This window comes from Oryctolagus cuniculus, chromosome 19 (assembly GCF_964237555.1).
Source record: "Oryctolagus cuniculus chromosome 19, mOryCun1.1, whole genome shotgun sequence".
Taxonomy (NCBI): Eukaryota; Metazoa; Chordata; class Mammalia; order Lagomorpha; family Leporidae; genus Oryctolagus; species Oryctolagus cuniculus.
Window position 1 is genome coordinate 19,195,949 of NC_091450.1, and position 22,309 is coordinate 19,218,257.

The window sequence follows — 22,309 nt, forward strand, 5'->3', positions numbered from 1 at the left end:
CCAGCCCGTGATTAAAGACAAATCTACGCCGGCGCGGCGGTTCACTAGGCTAATTCTCCGCCTTGCGGCGCCGGCACACCGGGTTCTAGTCCCGGTCAGGGCGCCGGATTCTGTCCCGATTGCCCCTCTTCCAGGCCAGCTCTCTGCTGTGGCCAGGGAGTGCAGTGGAGGATGGCCCAAGTGCTTGGGCCCTGCACCCCATGGGAGACCAGGAGAAGCACCTGGCTCCTGCCATCGGATCAGCGCGGTGCGCCGGCCGCAGTGTGCCAGCCACGGGGCCATTGGAGGGTGAACCAACAGCAAGGGAAGACCTTCCTCTCTCTCTCTCTCTCTCTCTCTCTCTCTCTCACTGTCCACTCTGCCTGTCAAAAAAAAAAAAAAAAAGCCACATCTACTGCTGGACATTTTGGTCACAAGGGACAGTCCCTGTGCCCCAGAGCACACCGCAGTAAGCCAGGAGGCCAGCCCTAAACCTGCTTTTCCTGCTTTTTCCAGGCATTAAAAGAAAAACTCACTCATACGTGGAAGCTAAAAAAGTTGACTACGGGGAAGTAGGGAGGAGCCTGGAGTGGGTATAGAGGGAAGTTGGGTAATGGGAACCAAAAATAATTACACAGATGGAATCAGTTCTATGTCTTATAGCATAATAGGGTGACCATAGTTCACAACGACTTCCTTATTTTATAAATAACTAAAAGAGAGGTGTTCAGAGATCTCTCCAAAACAAAGAAATGAAAAATGTTTAAGGAGCAGGAATGCTAATCATGATCTGATCATTGCACATTTTACCATCACACTGAAACCTCACCCTCTGCCCTATAAATATGGATAATTACTGCATCAATTAAAAATCATAGTAAATGAGTGAGCAGGCATCCTTGATCTTTCGCTGTTGAGTGTGATGTGGGTTTCTTGTATATGCCCTTCATCCTTTCAAAGTAGTTCCCTTCTGGTCCTAGTTGCTGAGAATTTTTATCATGAAAAACCACTGGAGTTTGTCCAATGCTCTTTTCAACAGCATCCCTTCATTCTATCAGCATGCCAGAGGACACTGAGAGGTGGCTAATTTTAACTGTCAACTTGATGGACTGACGGTTGCACGGATGGGAGGTGACGCCTTGTTTCTGGGTGTGTCTGCGAAAGTGTTTTCAGAGGAGACAGAGGCTGGAGAAAGAAGATACACCTCACCGTGGGTGGGCACCATCCAATTGGCTGAGGGCTGGGTGGGCCAGTGAGAGGGCACAGGTAGTCAGCCTTCTCTTCTGGTGGGGGGCGGTGCCTGTCTCTTCCTTGCACATCAGAATGTCAGGTTCTTGGGCCTTTGGATCACACTCGTGCCAGCAGGGACTTTCAGGCCTTTTGCTTCATGCACTCTGGGCTTCCCTGATTCTCCCAGACAGCCTGTCATGGGTCTTCTCAGGCTTTGCGATTGTGTTTGCCAATTTCCCTAGTTAATCCCCTCTCCTATATCCTCTTGGTTTTTCTTTCTGGAGAACCCTGATGAATACACAAGGATTCTTTCCTTATATTGAATTCCTTGTGCATTCTTGAGACAACGGCCATGTTATTGTGATGTAAAACCTGTTTATATGCTGCTAGATTAGACTTGTGAGTATTTTGCTGAGTATTTTTGCATCTATACTCACAAGGGACACTGGTCTATAGTTTTCTTGGTCTATAGTTTTTCTACAGGATTGGTGCTAATTATTTGAATCATTGGTGGAAGTCACCAGTGCAGCCATACGTTCCTGAGATTTTCTTTTTTCTTTCTTTCTTTTTTCAATCGCAAAGGTAGAGTTACAGAGAGGGACACACACACACACACATACACATTTTCCATCCACTGGTTCACCACCCAGTGGCCACAATGGTCAGGGCTGAGCCAGACGGAAGCCAGGAGCCAGGAGCTTCTTCTGGGTCTCCCATGTGGGTGGCAGGGGACCAAATACTTGGGTCATCTGCTGCTGCTTTCTCAGACACATTATCAGGGACCCAGATTGGAAGTGGAGTAGCCAGGACACAAACCAGTACCCATATGGGATGTCAGCATCGTAGGCAGCAGCTTAACCTACTATGCCACAATGTCAGCTTCTCCTGAGATTTCCTATATTGGAAATTTCCTTATCATTGGATCTCTCTACTTGCTATACATATACTAAGATTTTCTGTTTTTTTCTTGAGTTTGTTTTAATAATTTGTGTATTTCTAGGGATTTATTAATTTCATCCAGGTCTTCTAATTTGTTGACATATGATTGTTTATAGTATTCTCTTATAATCTCTTTGCTTTTTTTTTTTTTTTTTTTGACAGGCAGAGTGGACAGTGAGAGACAGAGACAGAGAGAAAGGTCTTCCTTTGCCATTGGTTCACCCTCCAATGGCCGCTGCGGCCGGCGCGCTGCGGCCGGCGCACCGCGCTGATCCAATGGCAGGAGCCAGGAGCCAGGTGCTTTTCCTGGTCTCCCATGGGGTGCAGGGCCCAAGCACCTGGGCCATCCTCCACTGCACTCCCTGGCCACAGCAGAGAGCTGGCCTGGAAGAGGGGCAACCGGGACAGAATCCGGCGCCCCAACCGGGACTAGAACCCGGTGTGCCGGCGCCGCTAGGCGGCGGATTAGCCTATTGAGCCGTGGCGCCGGCCTAATCTCTTTGCTTTTTAAGACAACATTTATTTATTTGAAAGAGAGACAGAGAGAGAGAGAGAGAGAGAGAGGAACTAGATCCTATCTATTGGTTCACACCCCAAATGCCAGAACAGCGAGGGCTGGGCTGGGGCTGAAGACAGAAGACAGAAACTCCATCCTCCACATAGATGGCAAAAAAAACAAAACAAACAAAAACAAACCCCAAAGCCTGAATTTGTTACATGCTGAGCGCTATGCTGAATCCTTTTTTTTTTCTTTTTCTTTTTAAAGATTTGTTTATTTATTTTTGACAGGCAGAGTGGACAGTGAGAGAGAGACAGAGAGAAAGGTCTTCCTTTACTGTTGGTTCACCCTCCAGTGGCCGGCGCACTGCGCTGATCCGATGGCAGGAGCCAGGTGCTTCTCCTGGTCTCCCATGGGGTGCAGGGCCCAAGCACTTGGGCCATCCTCCACTGCACTCCCTGGCCACAGCAGAGAGCTGGCCTGGAAGAGGGGCAACCTGGACAGAATCCGGTGCCCTGACTGGGACTAGAACCCGGTGTGCCGGCGCTGCAAGGCGGAGGATTAGGCTAGTGAGCTGCGGCGCTGGCCTGCTGAGTCCTATATATTCCATCACTTCATGTCACAGAGCCTCAGTTCCTCTCCAGCATTCGTTTGAGCATTTACCACTCAGGGCTCACTCATCTGCTAAGTAGTTAGGCATACGATGGCTGCACCTGTACTGAATATCCAGACTTCCTAGCATTATTCTTTAAAAATACAGGTAACAACTATCTGTAGCATTTATATTGCACTGAGTCTTAAGAGGCTCTACAAATGAGGAGTGAATTCGAGAACTCTGCAGTCTACATGGTGCTGCCATGCCTTGCATAGAAGGGACGAGAGCATCTGCGGATGTCGTCACTTATGCTGAGCCCCGAGGCAATGCTCTCCAGATACCAAGTGGTAGCTGTGGTGGGTTGTGTATTTCCATGCTGTCAATCTCAGTCTCTTATTTGGAGAATTGAACCCATTTCTATTTAACGTGATTACTCATAACCAATGACTTCCTTCTGCTAGTATGCTATTTGTCTTCTGTATGAAATATTTTTTCTGTTCCTCAATTCTTCCATTATTGCCCTCTTTTGTATTAAATATTTTCTAGTGTGCCATATATATATATATAAAATGTGTATATATACATGAATATATTCTGTTTCTTAATGGTTGCCCTGGTAATTATAACACCTTAATTTATAATGAACTAGTTTAAATTAATGCCTACTTAGCTTCAAAAGTATATAAAGTTTTATTCCTGTATAGCTCCTTTATCCCCATTATTCTATTATTGTAAAAAATTGCAGCTATATATACTGCACACCCATCAACATAGATTTTAATTATTGCTCTAAGGAATTTTTTAAAAATCTTTATATATTTATTTTTATTTGATAGGTAGAGTCATAGACAGTGAGAGAGAGAGAGACAGAGAGAAAGGTCTTCCTTCTGTTGGTTCACCCCCTAAATGGCCGCTACAGCAGGTGCGCTGTGCCCATCCGAAGCCAGAAGCCAGGTGCTTCTTCCTGGTCTCCCAAGAGGGTGCAGGGCCCAAGCACTTGGGCCATCCTCCACTGCTCTCCCGAGCCACAGCAGAGAGCTGGACTGGAAGAGGAGCAACCAGGACTAGAACACGGCGCCCATATGGGATGCCAGCGCCGCAGGCAGAGGATTAACCAAGTGAGCCACAGCACCAGCCCCAGGAGTTTTTTTTAAGAAGATTTATTTATTTATTTGAAAGTCAGAGTTACACAGAAAGAGAGGCAGAGAGAGAGAGAGAGAGGTATTCCATCCACTGGTTCACTCCCCAGTTGGCCGCAAAGACCTGAGCTACACCAATCCGAAGCCAGGAGCCAGAAGCTTCTTCCAGGTCTCCCATGTGGGTGGCATAGGCCCGAGTACCTGACTCATCATCCACTGCTTTCCCGGGAGCACTAGCAGGGAGCTGGGTCGGAAGCAGAGCAGATGGCACTCAAACTAGCACTCCGATATGGGAAGCCAGCATCACAAGCCGCAGCTTAACCTGCTGCGCTACAGTGTTCCTTCCCTGCCATCTGTAACTCCAGCCAGCACTGGGCACAGTGCGGGAATGGAAGAAAAGGCCCAGAGTACGTTCCAGAGAGAATCAACGAGACCAGGCCCAGTGACCAGGAGCTTGGGCTTGGGCCACTGGGAGGTTGTAGAATGAATTCAGCTGCTCTGCTGGGCAGGGGTGGGGTGGTGGGGGTGGTAGTGGAAGGTGTGGAAGACATTGGGCTATGTTTTTTCTCTAAGATACTCAAATGGAAGCTCTGAACAGGCAGTTATAAATGTGGCCCGGACAAGGGAAAACGAGGCAGCTTTACTTAGGAGTTGGACAGCACACAGAAGTCAATGGAATGGCTGGCACCACTGAGAGATGTGGGGAAGAGCGGCCAGTTGGTTCCTGCTCACCACCCCGCCCTTGCTTCTAGTAATGACATCTCAGTTTTCTCTGGGGGAGATACCCACTCCCTTCCTGTCGACCAAAATGCCATCACACTTCCATCCTAGGAGTTGGCTTGTGATCCAGTTCCTTTTCCTGGAATTTGTATACTGATCAAAAGTAGCATCAGGATTAAAAGAATTTGAGTCCACTTCATTCATTTTTTTTTTTTTTTTTTGACAGGCAGAGTTAGACAATGAGAGAGAGAGACAGAGAGAAAGGTCTTCCTTCCGTTGGTTCACCCACCAAAGCCGCTACGGTAGGCGCTGCACCGATCTGAAGCCAGGAGCCAGGTGCTTCTCCTGGTCTCCCATGTGGGTGCAGGGTCCAAGCACTTGGGCCATCCTCCACTGCCTTCCTGGGCCACAGCAGAGAGCTGGCCTGGAAGAGGAGCAACCGGGACAGAACCGGCGCCTCAACCGGGACTAGAACCCGGTGTGCCGGCGCCGCAGGCGGAGGATTAGCCTAGTGAGCCGCGGTGCTGGCTGAGTCCACTTCATTCTATCATCATTTCCATGCATGCACAAGATGACCTATGTGTCGTCTTGCCAAAACTGATTAACGTGGCTCTAACCCTGAGGAAACAATGAGTAAGTAGTGGACATCTAGGCGAGGGTCTGCACAAAAGTCATAAATGACACAAACAAAAAAAGCAAAAAGGGAGGGAGAATTCTTTTGGATCGAAAGAGATCAATGATACAAAATCAAAGGCATGCATAGCTTTGGATCCTGGATTGAGTAACAAAAAGTCAGCTGACAACAGAATTACTAAACAAAGACTTCAATCAACTTTTACATATTCGCAAAGAGTTAAAGAAAATCACGGATAAAGAGTGAAAGGAGATCATGAACACAATGTCTTATCAAATAGACATCAGCAAAAAGACAGAAATTATACAAGGAGCCAGATAGAAATTCTGTAGTCCGCTCAGTGACTAGGGGCAGGTGCTTGGTCCGCCAGCTAAGACACCAGTGAGGAAACCCGCATCCTGCATCGGGGTGCCTAGGTTCGCGGCTCAGCTGTTCCTCCTGTCTGCAGCCTCCTTGGAACACAGACCCTGGGAGGCAGCAAGGGATGGCTCAGACGGCTTCAGCCCTGACACTGCAGCCATCTGGGGAGGGAATCAGTGGATGGAAGATCTCTTTGTCTCTGTCTCTGTCTCTGTCTCTCTAACTTAGCCTTTCAAATAAAGAAAAATACGCCGGTGTCGCAGCTCACCAAGCCACTTCTGTCTCGGTTGCTCCTCTTCCAGGCCAGCTCTCTGCTGTGGCCCGGGAAGGCAGTGGAGGATGGCCCAAGTGCTTGGGCCCTGCACCCGCATGGGAGACCAGGAGGAAGCACCTGGCTCCTGGCTTCGGATTGGCGCAGCGCCTGCTGTAGCGGCATTTGGGGGGTGAACCAACGGAAGGAAGGAAGACCTTTCTCTGTCTCTCTCTGTGTCTAAATCTGCCTATCAAAAAAAAAAAAAAAAAAAAAAAAAAGAAAAAGAAAAGAAAAGAAAAGAAAGAGAGTATTTTTCTCTCTCAGATGGTCAGTTGGGAGAATGATGACACAAGTTTGAGAAACACTAGTCTATGTGATTTCAATAGACTTTTTTTTTTTTTCAATAGACTCTTAGCCACCACTACTATTACTGTAGCGGCAAATGCTTTTGGAATACTGACTACATCACATACGTATGTAAACGTTTTACATGCACATACCCATTGACTCCTTATAGTAACCATGTGAACAGATACTATTCTCATTTCCTCTCTGCATGTGGGGAAGCGGAGGCAGAGAGGGGTTGCTAAGAAACAGGGATGGCTTAAAGGCCATGAAGGCAATGCTGAAAGGCACCTACAGCCACAAAAAGATCTGTCTGTCTCCCACCTTCTGGCCGCCCAGACACCCTTGGAACAGGCCCCCAGGAGGGACAAACTTGGCCACTATGCTCCTGTCCCCGGAGCCTGCCCTGAAGAAAACAATGCCCTTGTGTTCCCTGTGAATGTCAAGGCCAACGAGCCTGGATCAAACAGGCTGTGAAGGAACTGCACACTTAAGGGGCCAAGGTCAACACTCCGGCCAGGCCTGAGGAGGGGAGGGAAGCATACGTTCCGCCAGCTCCCGACTGAGAAGCGTTGGATGCTGCCAATAAAATGGGATGTATATACGAGCCCAGCTGGCTAATTCAACGTTTATAGGTTTTTCCCACCAGTATCAAAAAATAAAAAGGGAAAGAAATAGAGCTGAAGTTTAATCTCAGAGTCCGATCTACTTACGGTGTTGCTATGCTGACCACAGCGCTGACGTCATGAGCACCAGAAGCCTCTGTTAGAAGGAAGATGCACGAGCCGCACCTCGGACCTGCTGATCCAGATATTCCAGGAATGGTTGTTTTACACAGTTCCTCCGGCTTCTGACGTGCACACAGCCTGGCGACTCCACCTCACTGATCCCAAGCCTTCCCCTCCAAACTCCGGCTGTCAGGGGCATGTGCACATCTTCGTCAGTTCCTTGTGGGTTAAGGAAACGATGATTCAACAGCGCGGTGAGGAACCAGGACTTGGGGGCAGGTGTTGTGGTACAGCAGGTTAAGCTGCCATTTAGGATACCTGAACCCTGTATCAGAGTGCTCTGCCTCTGATCTGGCTTCCTGGGAGGCACGAAACATACACTAAACTAAATAGGATGATGGCTCAAACATCTGGGTCCTTGCCACACCCAGATAGCGTTCCAGGCTCCTGGCTTTGGCCTGGCCCAGTGTAGGCTATATATAGCCTATAGGTGTTTGGAGAGTGAATCAGCAAATGGAAGCTCTCTCTCCCTTTCTCTGTGGCTCTGCCTTTTAGGTACATGAAAAATAAATAAATAAGCATAAATAAATAATTAGGACTTGGTCACTGCTGAATTTATGACTTGGTTCTATGCCTATCCAGCAGCATGTTGGCTTGTTGTTTGATTTAGTCATTTGTTTTATTTGAAAGGCAAAGTGATAGCGAGGGAGAGAAAGACTGTAGAAGACAGAGATCTCCCATCTACAGGTTCACTCCCCCGAAAGGCTACAATAGCCAGGCCTGGGCCAGGCTGAGGCTAGGAGCCCAAGACCTCATCCTGGTTTCCCACAGAGGCCCATGGACCATCATCCCCTTCTTTGGCAGGTGCATTAGCAAGGTGCTGAGTCAGAGCTGGAGCAGCCAGGACTCAAACCAGCACTCTGGAATGGAAAGCTGGCATTGCAAGCAGTGGCTTCACCCACTGCACCACAATGGTAGCCCAGCTCTATGGTTTTAAAGGAGGTATCTAGGGGCCGGTGCTGTGGCATAGCAGGTAAAGCCGCCACCTGTAGTGCTGGCATCCCATACGGGCACCAGTTCGAGTCCCGGCTGCTCCACTTCCGATCCAGCTCTCTGCTGTGGCCTGGGAAAGCAGTAGAAGATGGCCCAAGTGCTTGGGCCCCTGCACCCGAGTGGGAGACCCGGAGGAGGCTCCTGGCTTTGGATCGGCACAGATCTGGCCATTGTGGCCAATTGGGAGTGAACCAACAGATAGCAGACCTCTTTCTCTCTCTTTCTTCTCTCTCTCTCTACCTCTCCTTCTCTTTGTGTGTAACTCTTTCAAATAAATAAATCTTTAAAAAATAAATAAATAAAGGCAGCATCTGTTCTCCCCAAGCCTCAGCTTCCTTACCTGGGAAGTCAGAAGCGGGGGTGGAGCAGTGTGAAGAGGGGTGGACCGCCCGGGACGGTACCTGTGGCGGTGACATCGTACAAACCCCTCACCGACCCATGGGCTAATGAGCAACTGATTTCCATCTCCCCACCTGTAGGGTGGGGCTGCTGGGCCGTGCAGGCCACAGGGAGCAGAAGGTCTTTCCAAAGCGGCCAGCAGGGAAGTCAGCTATTCCTTTTAATCTTTTTCTTTATTTTGATGCCTCAGATAAAAGGAGACACTTAGAACAGCTTGACTAGGTCCAGAGTTTGCAGCCTCAGGGCCTTATACTTTGCTATGCCCGATGCCTAGGACACTACCCCAACTCCCAGAGGCCAAAACCCCAGTAGTCTCTCCTCCAGTCTCAGCACCAATATCCCTGGTGTGGGTGGAGCCCTCTCTGATCCCCTCAGCTGAGACTCTTCTCCCTCCTGGGACAGTCACTTGTGGCTTTGTATGCAAAGTTGCTGGTCCCACCCTCCTCAGAGCAGCACCGTCTCTGCTACCCCGGCTTGGATTCAAGGGATACAATAACTGATTCCTTTGGAACCTCCTGTTTTTTGTCATAATGACTCAGGATACCTGCACCGATAGGGACCGGTCTCCTTGGGTGAGGAGCTGCTGGCTGCCACCTTCCCGTGCAGGGGGGACCTCATCACTGCCCAATGGGAAAGGCCCCCATGGAACTTGACCAAGGACAAAGGGTGCCGAGTCACCCCCATGTGGTTACACTGATGGGAACACAGTGGGCAGGTGCACAGGGTGGGCAGGAAGGAGCCTTCCACTGGGACAAGATGTTTTGATTCCTTTCTAGGGAGGCAGATAAAAGAGTTACCAGAACTCAGTCCCTCCCCACGCCTTATTTGCAAACTGAGAGGCTTTCTAGACATCGTCCTTGGGTAGGCTGTGGGAGCTCTTGTTCATTTCAGAGCTAACATGAACAATAGCTACTGTCCTTCCAGGGCCAGCCGAGTGCCCGGCCAGGCACGGTCCGAGTCTCCCGGGGAACGGCCAACACAGAGCAGCTGGAAGTGGCAGGTGTCCTCTGCATAGTTTTTTTTTTTTTTTTTTTTTTTTTGACAGGCAGAGTGGACAGTGAGAGAGAGAGACAGAGAGAAAGGTCTTCCCCTTGCTGTTGGTTCACCCTCCAATGGCCGCCGCGGCCGGCGCACTGCGCTGATCTGATGGCAGGAGCCAGGTACTTCTCCTGGTCTCCCATGGGGTGCAGGGCCCAAGCACTTGGGCCATCCTCCACTGCACTCCCAGGCCACAGCAGAGAGCTGGCCTGGAAGAGGGGCAACCAGGACAGAATCCGGTGCCCTGACTGGGACTAGAACCTGGTGTGCTGGTGCCGCAGGCGGAGGATTAGCCTAGTGAGCTACAGTGCTGGCCTCTGCATGGTCTTCAGGTCTCTGCTCTGCTGTCGCCTTCTCAGGGACGCCCACCTTGGCCACCCCACTGAGAGCTGCAGCTGGACCCCCACCCGCTCTTGTCACTGTCCTTAGCATCTTCAGACATCTGTGTGACTTATTTACTCAAGATGGTTGCTTATGGCCCTGATATGCCCCGCCCACCACAAGGGGCGCATCCACAAGGGAGAGATCTTGTCCCATGCCCATTGGTGGGTTCCTGGGGCCTGCAACAGAGCCTGGCTCATGCTGACATCGAACAATCTATCAATCACAGGTGGCCTCCATGTCTGCGGGTTCCATAAGCCTGGATTCAATCCAGTGCCGACAGAAAACATTCAGGTGAAAAACTGTACTGGACACATGCAGACTTTTTTTCCTTTCATCACTACCTACACAATACAGCAGAGAGCTATCTACAGAGCATTTACATAATAGTTATTATAAGTAGCCTAGAGAGGATTCAGGTATACAGGAGAACAGGCATGGGTGTATGTCAATCCTGCAGTATTTTATTTATATTTTAAAGAGAGAGAGAGATGCCCGTAACAGCCACGGTCAGGCCAGGCTTAAGTTCAGGAGCTTGGAGCTCCACCCAGGATTCCCACATGGGTGCAGGGGCCCAAGCACTTGGGTCATCTTCTGCTGCCTTTCTAGGTGCATTAGCAGAGAGCTGGATTGGAAGTGGAGCGGCCGGGACTTGAACCACCGCTCTAGCATGGGCTCCGAAATTTCTTATATTTTGCCTGACTCCTCTCTGGCCTCTGTAAAGGGGGAGATGAGGCCAAAGAAACGGCCAAGAATTTGACACTTTTGCTCTCAATTCTCTAGGACTTTAATAACTTCACACAGAGAAATGGCAAAGGGTCAGGGGCCCCCTACATCCGAGACTTTGTCCCCCTCCGAGGTCATATATCCTTATTCCAAGTCCTCAGGCAGGAGAGAGGGCTGGAGCCTCCTCTGGAAGCCTTCCCCTTTCTCCACTCTAGCTCTTCCCTCAGGGAATAGGACCCTCCACTTGCCCTGTCCCCCTTGCTGACCCTCCCCCACCTCTCCCTTCAGTGGCAGCCACAACAGCCCCTCCCTCTCTTCCTGACCCCTCCTCCTCCACTCTGCCACTCTCTCCCCCTGGGTGCAGCACAGTGATTGCCTTGGAAAGCCCTGCACCTGGGGACGCTCCAAACTGCTAACACAATGGTCCGTACACTGCAACAAGGAGCCTTTGTCACATCTCCCACCCACCTCATCGGGGTCCCTGTGGAACTGTGCACCTCCCCCAACAAGCAACGTAAGGAAGGACTCCGCTCAAGTGGAACCAAGCCTGACTTCAACCCCCTGCCCTCTGTCCAGGCAGGCTCAACCCCACTCTCTTTATCCTCCCATTCTGCCCCCTAAAATAGTCTTCTCTACTTTAGCTGCTTCCTCTCCTTCTTTGAACCCTAAAATCCTAAAACCTAACATACCATGTGGGTGCAGGGGCCCAAGCACTTGGGTCATCTCCCACTGCTTTCCCAGGCACATTAGCAAGGAGCTGAATTGGAAGTGAACTGGTGTCTTGAACTAGTGCCCATATGGGATGCTGGCACTGCAGGCAATGGCCCAATATGCCATGACGCCAGCCCCTTAACATTTTAATTTATTTTTACTTTATTTGAAAGAGAGTGGCAGAGACAGAGATCTTCCTTCTGTTGGTTCATCCTCAAATGCCTGCAACAGGCAGGGCTGGGCCAGGCCAAACCTAGAAGCGCCGGACTCAATCTGGGTTTCCTGTGTGGGTGGCAGGAACCCAAGTTCCTGAGCCATCAGCTGCTGCCTCCCAGGGTGGCATTAGGGGAAGCTGGATCGGAGGCAGAGCCGCGACTCAGACCCAGGCACTCCGCTACGGGATGCAGGCTTCCCAAGCGTGTCCTAACTGCTGCACCAGTGCCCACCCCTGTTTAACCGGTCCTCTGACGGACGTTCAGACTGGCGCCAACCTTCGGCTAGTATAAACACGCTGCGGTGCACATCCCTGGGCAAACAGCTTCGCATAGCTGTGCACTTACATAGTAGGAAAGAGTCTTGCATGAAGACAGAATTGCTAAGGCAAAGGCTTTGGGGCACTGTAAATTTTCAGTTGATATTGCCAAGCCACTCTTCCCCCATGTCCACGGATACTCTCACCAGTGATACACAGAAGAGGGTTCACTAAGGATGAATGAAATTGGGTGTGGGGGGAGTCCCAACAACTCTCCTCTGCTGCTGGACTGTAGACACGCACAACAGTGGAATCTGAGTGTCGAAAAGGATGTGAGAACTCACTGCACTCTCTCCAACCCCCACCCCTGGCAGCAAAGCTTTGCCAAAATCTGTGTTTTGAATTCTTCCCCCCCACCTATGGATTTCAGAATACACTGCCATTGGCGGGGATCGTGTTTCTTCCAGGAAGTTTATTGTGTGTCTAGGGCAGAATCTCCCTGCCACCCACTCCGCCAGTCCTCGCCCTGTTCTCAGGAGCAGTACAAAAGGGCCGATCTTTTTCCACATGACAGCCCTCAAAATATCCCAAGTTTGCATTCAATGTCTCTGAGGCTTCTCCTTCCCGGATAAAGTTCCTCTGCTCCTGCCAAACACATCCCGCAGCTGTCAAAGTGCTGAGTCGGAGGCCGTGAGCTTGGGGGCTGCGGGCGTGAGCCTGAGGGTCCCCCAGGCTTGGGCTGAAGTCCCTGTTCTCACCCTTTCTAGCTGCCTGATGTCGGCCAAGTCCCTTCTCAGATTTCTGTCTCTTCCTTTGGATAAACTGTAGAACAGCCGTTTCCGCCTCCAATGGTTGTTGGCTGGGTCACGGATGACTTCTTCCCTAACAGAAAAACCTTCTACAATTGGATTCCATGATTACGTTGTTATAAAGAAAAAGATAATACAAGCAGGGCTATATGTATTTTTTTTTTCATCTGATTTGAAAAGAATCAGAACATGTTCATAGGGCCCTAGGGGTATTGTGGGCTTTAGGCACTGAACTTCCTGTAGTTGATGGATACGCAGGCCCTCGTTGTTGGAAGGAGGGCAAAGAAGAAATGACGCCACATTTGTAATGTGCTTGGCTCAACATGGAGCCTACCTCTTTTGTGACTTAGTAAGTGATGATCTAAAATACAAAAGGATGGTACTGTTACAAAACCCAACACATAGATCAATGGAACAGAAACGAATCCACTGGTTTTTGATGAAGGTGCCAGGAAGAGAGAGGAAAGTCTTTTCAATAAATGGTGCTAGCCGGGGACCGCATTGTGGGGCAGCAGGTTAAGCTGCAGCTTCTGGCATCCCATATCTGAGCCTGGGTGCTCTGCTTCCATGCAGCTTCCTACTTATGTACCTGGGAAGGCGGTATGATGGCTGGAGTATGTGGGCCACTGCCACCCATATGAGAGATCAGGATGAAGTTCCTGGCTGCTGGCTTCAGCCTGGTGTAGCCCTGGCTGTTGTGGCCATTAGGAAAGTGAACCAGTAGATGGAAGACCTCTCTCTCTCTCTCTCTTGTTCTGTCTTTCAAACAAATAAATCTTTATAAAAAATAAATATTTCTCCTTCTCACCCTAAACAAAAATCAACTCAAGATGGATCAAAGATCTAAATGTAAGATCTATGAAACTTATGAAATTGCTAGAAGAAACCATAGGGGAACATTTCAAGATATTGGGGTAGGCAACTATCTTTTTTAGATAAGACCCCAAAAATCATAGGCAACAAACACATAACCAGAGAAGTGGGGTTGTATCAAACCAAAAAGCTCTGCACAGCAAAGGAAACAACAGAGTGAAAGGCAAGACAGGGGGAGAAAGCATTCGCAAGCTCTTTACCTGACAATGAATCAATATCCAGGCTGCCTAAGGAACACAAGCAATTCAACTATAACGTCACAGCCAGTCCAGTTCAGAAATGGGCAAAGGATATGAACAGGCATTTCTAAGCAGAAGAAATACAAACGGCCCACAAACACACTAGAAATGCTCCATATCACTAGCCATCAGGAAACACAAATCAAAACCATAATGGCAGATCACCTCGCCCCCGGTAGAATGGCCAATATCCAAAAGACGAAATAACAAATTCTGACAAGGATGTGGAGCAAAGGCAACCCTCATCCACTCTGGGGGTGGGGGTGGGGGGAATGTAAATTAGCACAGCCACTATGGAAAACACTATGGAGATGCCGTAAAAAGCTAGAAAAAGAACTGCCATATGATCCATTAATTCCACTCCTGGGTACATATCCAAAAGACATGAAATCATGATATCAAAGAGCTGTGTGACCACACTTGTTGCAGCCCTAAGTACAATATCCAAGGGATGCAATCCACCAAGGTATCCCACACCAGAGGAGTGGATAAAAACAATGGTATGATGCCAACATTCACACACAGTGGAATGCTATTCAGCCACAGAAAGAAGGAAATGCTGTCATTTGCAGCAAAATGCATGAAACTGGAGGTCATTAAGTAAACAAACCAGACCCAGAAAAACAAATGCCACTTGTTCTCCCTGTTATGTGGAAGCTAAGGAAACTCACTCTGAAAATGCACTAGTAATTATTAGAGGCTGGCAAGGGTGGGGGAGGGGGCAGAGGAGGGTGGGATAACTGGTACCAAATCATAGTTAAATAGAAGGAAGAAGTTCCGGGGCTGGCACTGTGGCAGGGCAGTAAAGCTGCCGCCTATGATGTTAGCATCCCATATGGCTGCCAGTTGAGTCCCAGTTGTTCCACTTCGAACCCAGCTCCCTGCTAATGCACCTGGGAAAAGCAGTGGAAGATGGCCCAGGTGCTTAGGTCCCTGCCACCCACGTGGGAGATCTGGAAGAAGCTCCTGGCTCCTGTTTTTAGCCGGGCCCAGCCTTGGCTATTGCAGTCATCTGGGGGGTGAATCAGCAGATGGAAGACCTCTCTCTCTCTCTCTCTGGTCTCTCCCTCTCTCTGTGTAGCTCTGACTTTCAAATAATTAAATCAATCTTAAAAAACAACAGTAGGAAGAAGTACCTAGTGTTACACAGCACAGCAGGGTAACCACAATCCACAATAGCCTATTATGCATTTTCTGAGCAAACAGAAGGAAGGCACTCCAAAACTCCAATCATAAAATAACAACACAGAGAGGGAAATGTTCGTTACCCCAGCACACACTGAATACGTGGATGGAGACCTCACCCTGTACCCACTCAGTACATACTACCACTGTGACTCAAAATTGTAAAACTTTTTAAAAAGCAAACCCTTTAGAAAAAGAAGTAATTCAAAGGGGCTCAGAGAGTGGAGAGTGGTGCATTGGGGAGCGGGCCTGCAAAGGTGGGTTTACCTGCCTGTGCTGGGACTCACTGCCTCAGCCTCCCGGAACAGTGAGTGGAGAAATCTGCGGACGGAGCTGCACCTGCGGACAGAGCTGCACCTGCAGGGGATGCTGGTATAAAGTCACTAGAGGTTGTCAACAGGGGAGCTTACACAGGGGGAGGCGAAGCATGAGGTCAGGGAAACACAATGCAAACCTGCACCCATGTCGGCTTTGCTGGTATTCATCACCTTTGTCTCCTGACCTCTCTTATGTGTGAACTTCAGCACAGAGATTCTGACAGATGTGAGCCTGTGTTGTTAAATGCAGCAGGAGAGTGGCAACGACGAGGCCTCGGGTCTCGGCCGTGAGTTGGTCCTCTCCTGCTTCTCCCTGATGCTGGCTTTGGCAGGCTGCTCTCCCTCCCTGCGTGTGTCACCCTCATCTGCAGAATGGGTCATGACTGTCCCCACCCAGCATGCTGTGAGGAAGGCCAGCTTTTACAATGCTCGAAGCGCTGAAGTATCAAGTACTAGGGATAAAATGTGAGGGACATCAGAGTTTGTCCCCAATTTTACATGCTCGGGAGTCTTGTGCGGGAGACAGCTAATCTCATAACTGGTCACCCAAACACGCATCAGTGGCCACAGTCTTGAAGGATGAATGCAAGATACTGAGAAGGGGGATGGGAGCTGGCTGGGGAGAGTCTTTCATTTTCCTTTAAATAAATATTTATTTTTTTTAAGGGAAAGAGAAAAGCAAGATGTATTTAAGTCAGAGATTTCCTGGCAGAGTGGCCAGGAAGAGGGCTCCAAGAGAGGCAAAACCCATATATATATATATTTTTTTTTTTTTTTGACAGGCAGAGTGGACAGTGAGAGAGAGAGACAGAGAGAAAGGTCTTCCTTTGCTGTTGGTTCACCCTCCAATGGCCACCGTGACCTTATCCTGGTCTCCCATGGGGTGCAGGGCCCAAGCACTTGGGCCATCCTCCACTGCACTCCCTGGCCAGCAGAGAGCTGGCCTGGAAGAGGGGCAACCAGGACAGAATCTGGCGCCCCGACCGGGACTAGAACCCTGTGTGCCGGCGCCGCTAGGCGGAGGATTAGCCTAGTGAGCCGTCGTGCCGGCCTATTTTTAACGACATATAAAACTACACCTACTTATGGGGTCTCATAAATTCAGTACATGACCATTATCTATAGCCACTCTACTTTGCAAGAGAATTCTAGAACTTCTTCCTCCTATCTAACTGTAACGCAGAACCCATTAATCAATCATTCCCCATTCCTCCCTCCTACTCCACTTCCTCAGCCTCTGTAGCCACCACCATACTCTCACCTTCTACAAGGTCAAGTTCTTTAGATTCTACAAATGAGTGCTGGACTCTACTTATATCACTTAACATACTGACCATCCATGTTTTGCAAATAACAGAATTTTATTCTTTTTATGGCTGAATAACCTACTGTGCATATGCACATCACACCTTATTTATCCATTCATCCATTGATGGACATCTCAGTTGGTTCTGTACTTTGGTATTGTGAGTAGAGCTACAATAAATATGGAAGTGAGGATGTCTCTGACAGATTGTTTTCATTTCTGGATATATACCCAGTCGTGGTATGGGCAGCTCTATTTTTAAGGTTTTGAGGAACTTCCGTACTAGTTTTCATGACTGCAGTGGAGTGAGGTGGTATTTCATCATGGTTTTGATTTGCATTTCCTATGCTGATTAGTGACGTTGAGGATTTTCCCATGTATTTGTTGGCCATTTACATGTCTTCCATTAAGAAATGTCTGTTTAAATCTATTGTCCATTTAAAAATTAAATTTTTTTTTGCCAGGCAGAGTTAGACAGTGAGAGAGAGAGAGAGACAGAGAGAGCGTTATAGACAGTGAGAGAAAGACAGAGAGAAAGGTCTTCCTTCTGTTGGTTCACTCCCCTAATGGCCACTATGTCCAGTGCTGCGCTGATCCAAAGCCAGGAGCCGGGTGCTTCCTCCCAGTCTCCCATGCGGGTGCAGGGACCCAAGCACTTGGGCCATCCTCCACTGCCCTCTCAGGCCACAGCAGAGAGCTGGACTGGAAGAGGAGCAACCGGGACTAGTATCCAGCGCCTCAACTGGGACTAGAACCCGGGGTGCTGGCGCTGCAGGCAGAGGATTAGCCAAGTGAGCCACAGCACTGGCCCTAAAAATTAATTTTTTTGCAATACTGTTTGTTGAGTCTCTTATATATTCTGGCTATTAACTCCTGGTCAGATATTTAGTTTGCAAATATCTTCTCCCGTTCTGTAGGTTGTTTCTTCACTCAATTATTTCCTTTGCTGTGCAGAAGCTCTCTAGCTTTATGAAATTCTTTTTTTTTTAAAGATTTATTTATTTTTACTTGAAAGTTAGAGTCACATAGAGGAGAGGCAGAGAGGCAGAGAGAGAGAGAGAGAGAGAGAGAGAGAGAGAGGTCTTCCATCCACTGGTTCACTCCCCAGCTGGCTGCAATGGCTGAAGCTGTGCCGATCTGAAGCCAGGAGCCAGGAGCTTCCTCCTGGTCTCCCATGTGGATGCAGGGGCCCAAGGACTTGGGCCATCTTCTACTGCTTTCCCAGGCCACAGCAGAGAGCTGGACTGGAAGTGGAGCAACCGGAACTAGAACCTGGCGCCCATATGGGATGCCAGCCCTGCAGGCGGTGGCCCTACTTGCTACGCCACAACGCTGGTCCCTGATGAAATTATTTCTGACTACTTTTGCTTTTGGGGTCTGATCTAAGGAATTCTTGCCTATTCCAATGTCTCAAAGAATCTCGCCTAAGTTTTCTTCCATCAGTTCCAAAGTTTCAGGTCTTATGTTTAGTTTTTTAATCTATTTTTAAAAAGATTCTTATTTATTTGTTTGAAAGGCAGAGTGACAGAGAGAGAGGTAAAGACAGGGAGGGAGAGAGAAAGAGAGTGAGATATCCTCCATCTGCTGGTTCACTCCCCAAGTACCTTGAATAGCCAGGGCTAGGCCAGGCTGAAGCCAAGACCCAGGAACTCCAGCTGGTTCTCCCACGTGGGTAGCAGGAACTCAAGTATGTGGGTCAGCGTATACTGCCTCCCAAGTGCATTAGCTGGGACTCAAACTGAGTACAAAATAAGGGCTGTGGGAGCACCAAGCAGTGGCTTGCCTGTTGCAGCACAATGCCTACCACCTTGACCCCATTCAGAGTTGACGTTCGTGTATAAGAGATGGAAAGTGTGTGTCTAGTTTCATTCTGCCGTATGTGAATATCTAATTGTCTCAGCACCGTTTATTGAAGACTGTCCTTTTCCTTTTTTTATTGGAAGAAATTTTATTTTTTCCCAGAAAACTTTTATTTAAGGTACACAAATTTCATGCATTACATCAATACAACTTTAGGAACATAGTGATTCTTCCTACCTTACCCACCCTCCCACCCTTCTTTCCTCCCCCTCGCTTATTCCCATTCATATTTTTCACTAGGATCTATTTTCAATTAACTTTATACACATAAGATTAACTCGATACTAAGTAAAGAGTTCAATAAATAGTGTGGAAAAACAAAAACTATTCTTCAACAGTCAAGACAAGGGTTGTTCAAAATCATTGCATCTCAAAGTGTCATTTTCATTTCTATAGATTACCTTTTAGGGCTGTATTAGTTTCCACAGATCAGGGGGAACATATGGTATTTGTCCTTTTGGGACTGGCTTATTTCACTATGATGTTTTCTAGTTTCATCCATTTTGTTGCAAACAACAGGATTTCATTTTTAAAATTGCTTTGTGGTATTCTATGGTGTATGCATCCCATAAATTCTTTTTTAAAATATTTATTTATTTGAAAGTCAGAATTATACAGAGAGAAGTAGAGGCAGAGAGAGAGAGAGAGAGAGAAAGAGAGAGAGAGAGAGGTCTTCCATTTGCTGATTCACTCCCCAACTAGCTGCAATGGTTGGAGCTGTGCCTATCCGAAGTCAGGAGCCAGGAGCTTCATCCAGGTCTTTCATGTAGGTGCAGGGGCCCAAGGACTTGGGTCATCTTTCACTGCTTTCCTAGGCCACAGCAGAGATTGGAAGTGGAGCAGCCGTGACTCGAACCATCACCCATATGGGATGCTGGCACTGCAGGTGGTAGCTTTACCCGGTAAGCCACAGCACCATCTGCCCCCCCCCCCTTTTTAAGATTTACCCATAATTTCTTTTCTTTTTTCTTTTTTTTTTTATTATTTTTTGACAGGCAGAGTGGACAGTGAGAGAGAGAGACAGAGAGAAAGGTCTTCCTTTGCCATTGGTTCACCCTCCAATGGCCGCCGCTGCTGGCGCGCGGCGGCAGGCGCACCGCACTGATCCGATGGCAGGAGCCAAGTACTTACCCTGGTCTCCCATGGGGTGCAGGGCCCAAGCACTTGGGCCATCCTCCACTACACTCCCGGGCCACAGCAGAGAGCTGGCCTGGAAGAGGGGCAACCGGGACAGAATCCGGTGCCCCGACCGGGACTAGAACCTGGTGTGCCGGCACCGCAAGGCAGAGGATTAGCTTAGTGAGCTGCGGCGCCGGCCCCCATAATTTCTTTATCCAGTGTTCAGTTGACAGACATTTGGGTTGATTGCATATCTTAGCTATTGTGAATTGAGCTGCAGAAGATTTTTCCAGTGTGTGTTCCTGGCACCTTGTCAAAGACCAGTTGACTGTGGGTGTGTTCGTTTACTTCCAGGATCAAGCACACTCCATTAATCTGTGCGTTACTTTTAAGACAGTATCATGCTGTTTCAATTACTGTAGTATTGTAATATAAGTTAAAGTCAGGGAGTATAATGTCTCCCACTTTATTCTTTTGCTCAAGGTTGAGTTGGTTACCCTGGGTCTTTTGCGTTTCCACATACATCTTAGTAGTGGTTTTTCTACTTCCATGAAAACCATCGTTGGTATTTTGCATCGAATCTCTCCATCACTTTGGGCAGTATGCACATTTTAATGATTATTCTTTTTTTTATTTTTTATTTTTTTATTTTTTGACAGGCAGAGTGGACAGTGAGAGAGAGAGAGACAGAGAGAAAGGTCTTCCTTTGCCGCTGGTTCACCCTCCAATGGCCGCTGCGGCCGGCGCGCTGCGGCCGGCGCACCGCGCTGATCCGATGGCAGGAGCCAGGAGCCAGGTGCTTTTCCTGGTCTCCCCATGGGGTGCAGGGCCCAAGCACTTGGGCCATCCTCCACTGCACTCCCTGGCCACAGCAGAGAGCTGGCCTGGAAGAGGGGCAACCGGGACAGAATCCGGTGCCCCGACCGGGACTAGAACCTGGCGTGCTGGTGCCACTAGGCGGAGGATTAGCCTAGTGAGCCGCGGCGCCGGCCTTAATGATTATTCTAATCTATGAATTCTGAATGTCTTCATTTTTTGTGTTCCCTTCCATATCTTTCATCAGTGTTTTATATTTTTCATTGTAGAAATCTTTCATATAGTTGGTTAAATTTATTCCTTGGCATTTAATTTTTTTTTGGTAATTATTGGAATTGGGTTAGCTGTGTCGATTTTTTTTTAAAATAATTCACTATTGGTACATAACAATGTCAGTAATTTTTGTATACTGATTTTACATTTTGCAACATTGCTAAATTTGTTTATTATTTCTAATCTTGTTTTGTGGAGTCTTTATATAAGATAATGTCATCTGCAAACAGTGACAATTTGGCTTCCTCCTTTCTAATTCATTTCTTTCTCTTGTCTAATTGCTGGGACCCACATCTGTTTTTCATGTTGTCTTTTTATATTTTACATTTCTAGGATGTCTACAATGACGTCTCATTGTGATTTTCTGAAATAGTCAAAAGGAAGTCTTAGAGACCACAATCTATTACTTTATTTTATTTTATTTATTTTTTTGACAGGCAGAGTGGACAGTGAGAGAGAGAGACAGAGAGAAAGGTCTTCCTTTTTGCCGTTGGTTCACCCTCCAATGGCCACCGCAGCCGGCGCACCGCGCTGATCCGATGGCAGGAGCCAGGTGCTTCTCCTGGTCTCCCATGGGGTGCAGGGCCCAAGTACTTGGGCCATCCTCCACTGCACTCCCTGGCCACAGCAGAGCTGGCCTGGAAGAGGGGCAACCGGGACAGAATCCGGCGCCCCGACCAGGACTAGAACCTGGTGTGCCGGCACCGCAAGGTGGAGGATTAGCCTAGTGAGCCACGGCGCCCGCCCACAATCTATTACTTTAAATACCTCTGTATACATCTCTAAAGCAATGATCATAGCTATCTGTTGTTTAATTTTCTCATCTTTTTCTTTGATAATTTTCTTTTTTTCAGTTTTATTTTTCTGAAATTGTTATTATTTAGATGTCTGACTTTTTTGTGTGCTCTCCTAATATTCTCTCTGGAAGATTTCTGCATGTACTTCTCCCCACCCCAGCCTTCATCTCACATATTTTACTTCATAATTTCTTGTGTTTTAAGTTCACTGCTTGGCCCTTAAAAGGTGTCCTGTTTTTGTTCCAGAAACGCTGAATCATCTATGACTTCTCTAAGACACGCAGCTTTGTGGAAGGTTGTTTCCTTCCCCTGCGTGACTGTCTCTCCAATTCTCTGTTCCCTGATGGTCTGAGGTTTACATTAAAAGCATTTCCTGGGTGTCCAAGGCCTTTGGCTGCCGGTTTGGGTTTCAGAACGAGGCACACTGGACAACTCCAGGGTGGATTCCCTGCAGGGAGGTGGGAGGGGCCCAGCTCTAGCACACAGATCTCCGAATGTCAGCATCTCCAGGTCT

The 22,309-nt window shown here is 48.3% G+C and overlaps 1 long non-coding RNA gene across 3 annotated transcripts in view; it reads right to left on the reverse strand.

The window, feature by feature from the left end:
* The window catches only part of LOC103348573 (uncharacterized), a 40,104-nt gene that overhangs the window by 3,892 nt on the left and 13,903 nt on the right, over positions 1-22,309 (reverse strand). For all 3 annotated transcript variants that reach the window (XR_011384670.1, XR_011384671.1, XR_001793485.3), the window contains exon 2: positions 7,407-7,640. This is a non-coding gene — a long non-coding RNA (uncharacterized lncRNA). The remainder of the gene's footprint in view (positions 1-7,406; positions 7,641-22,309) is intronic.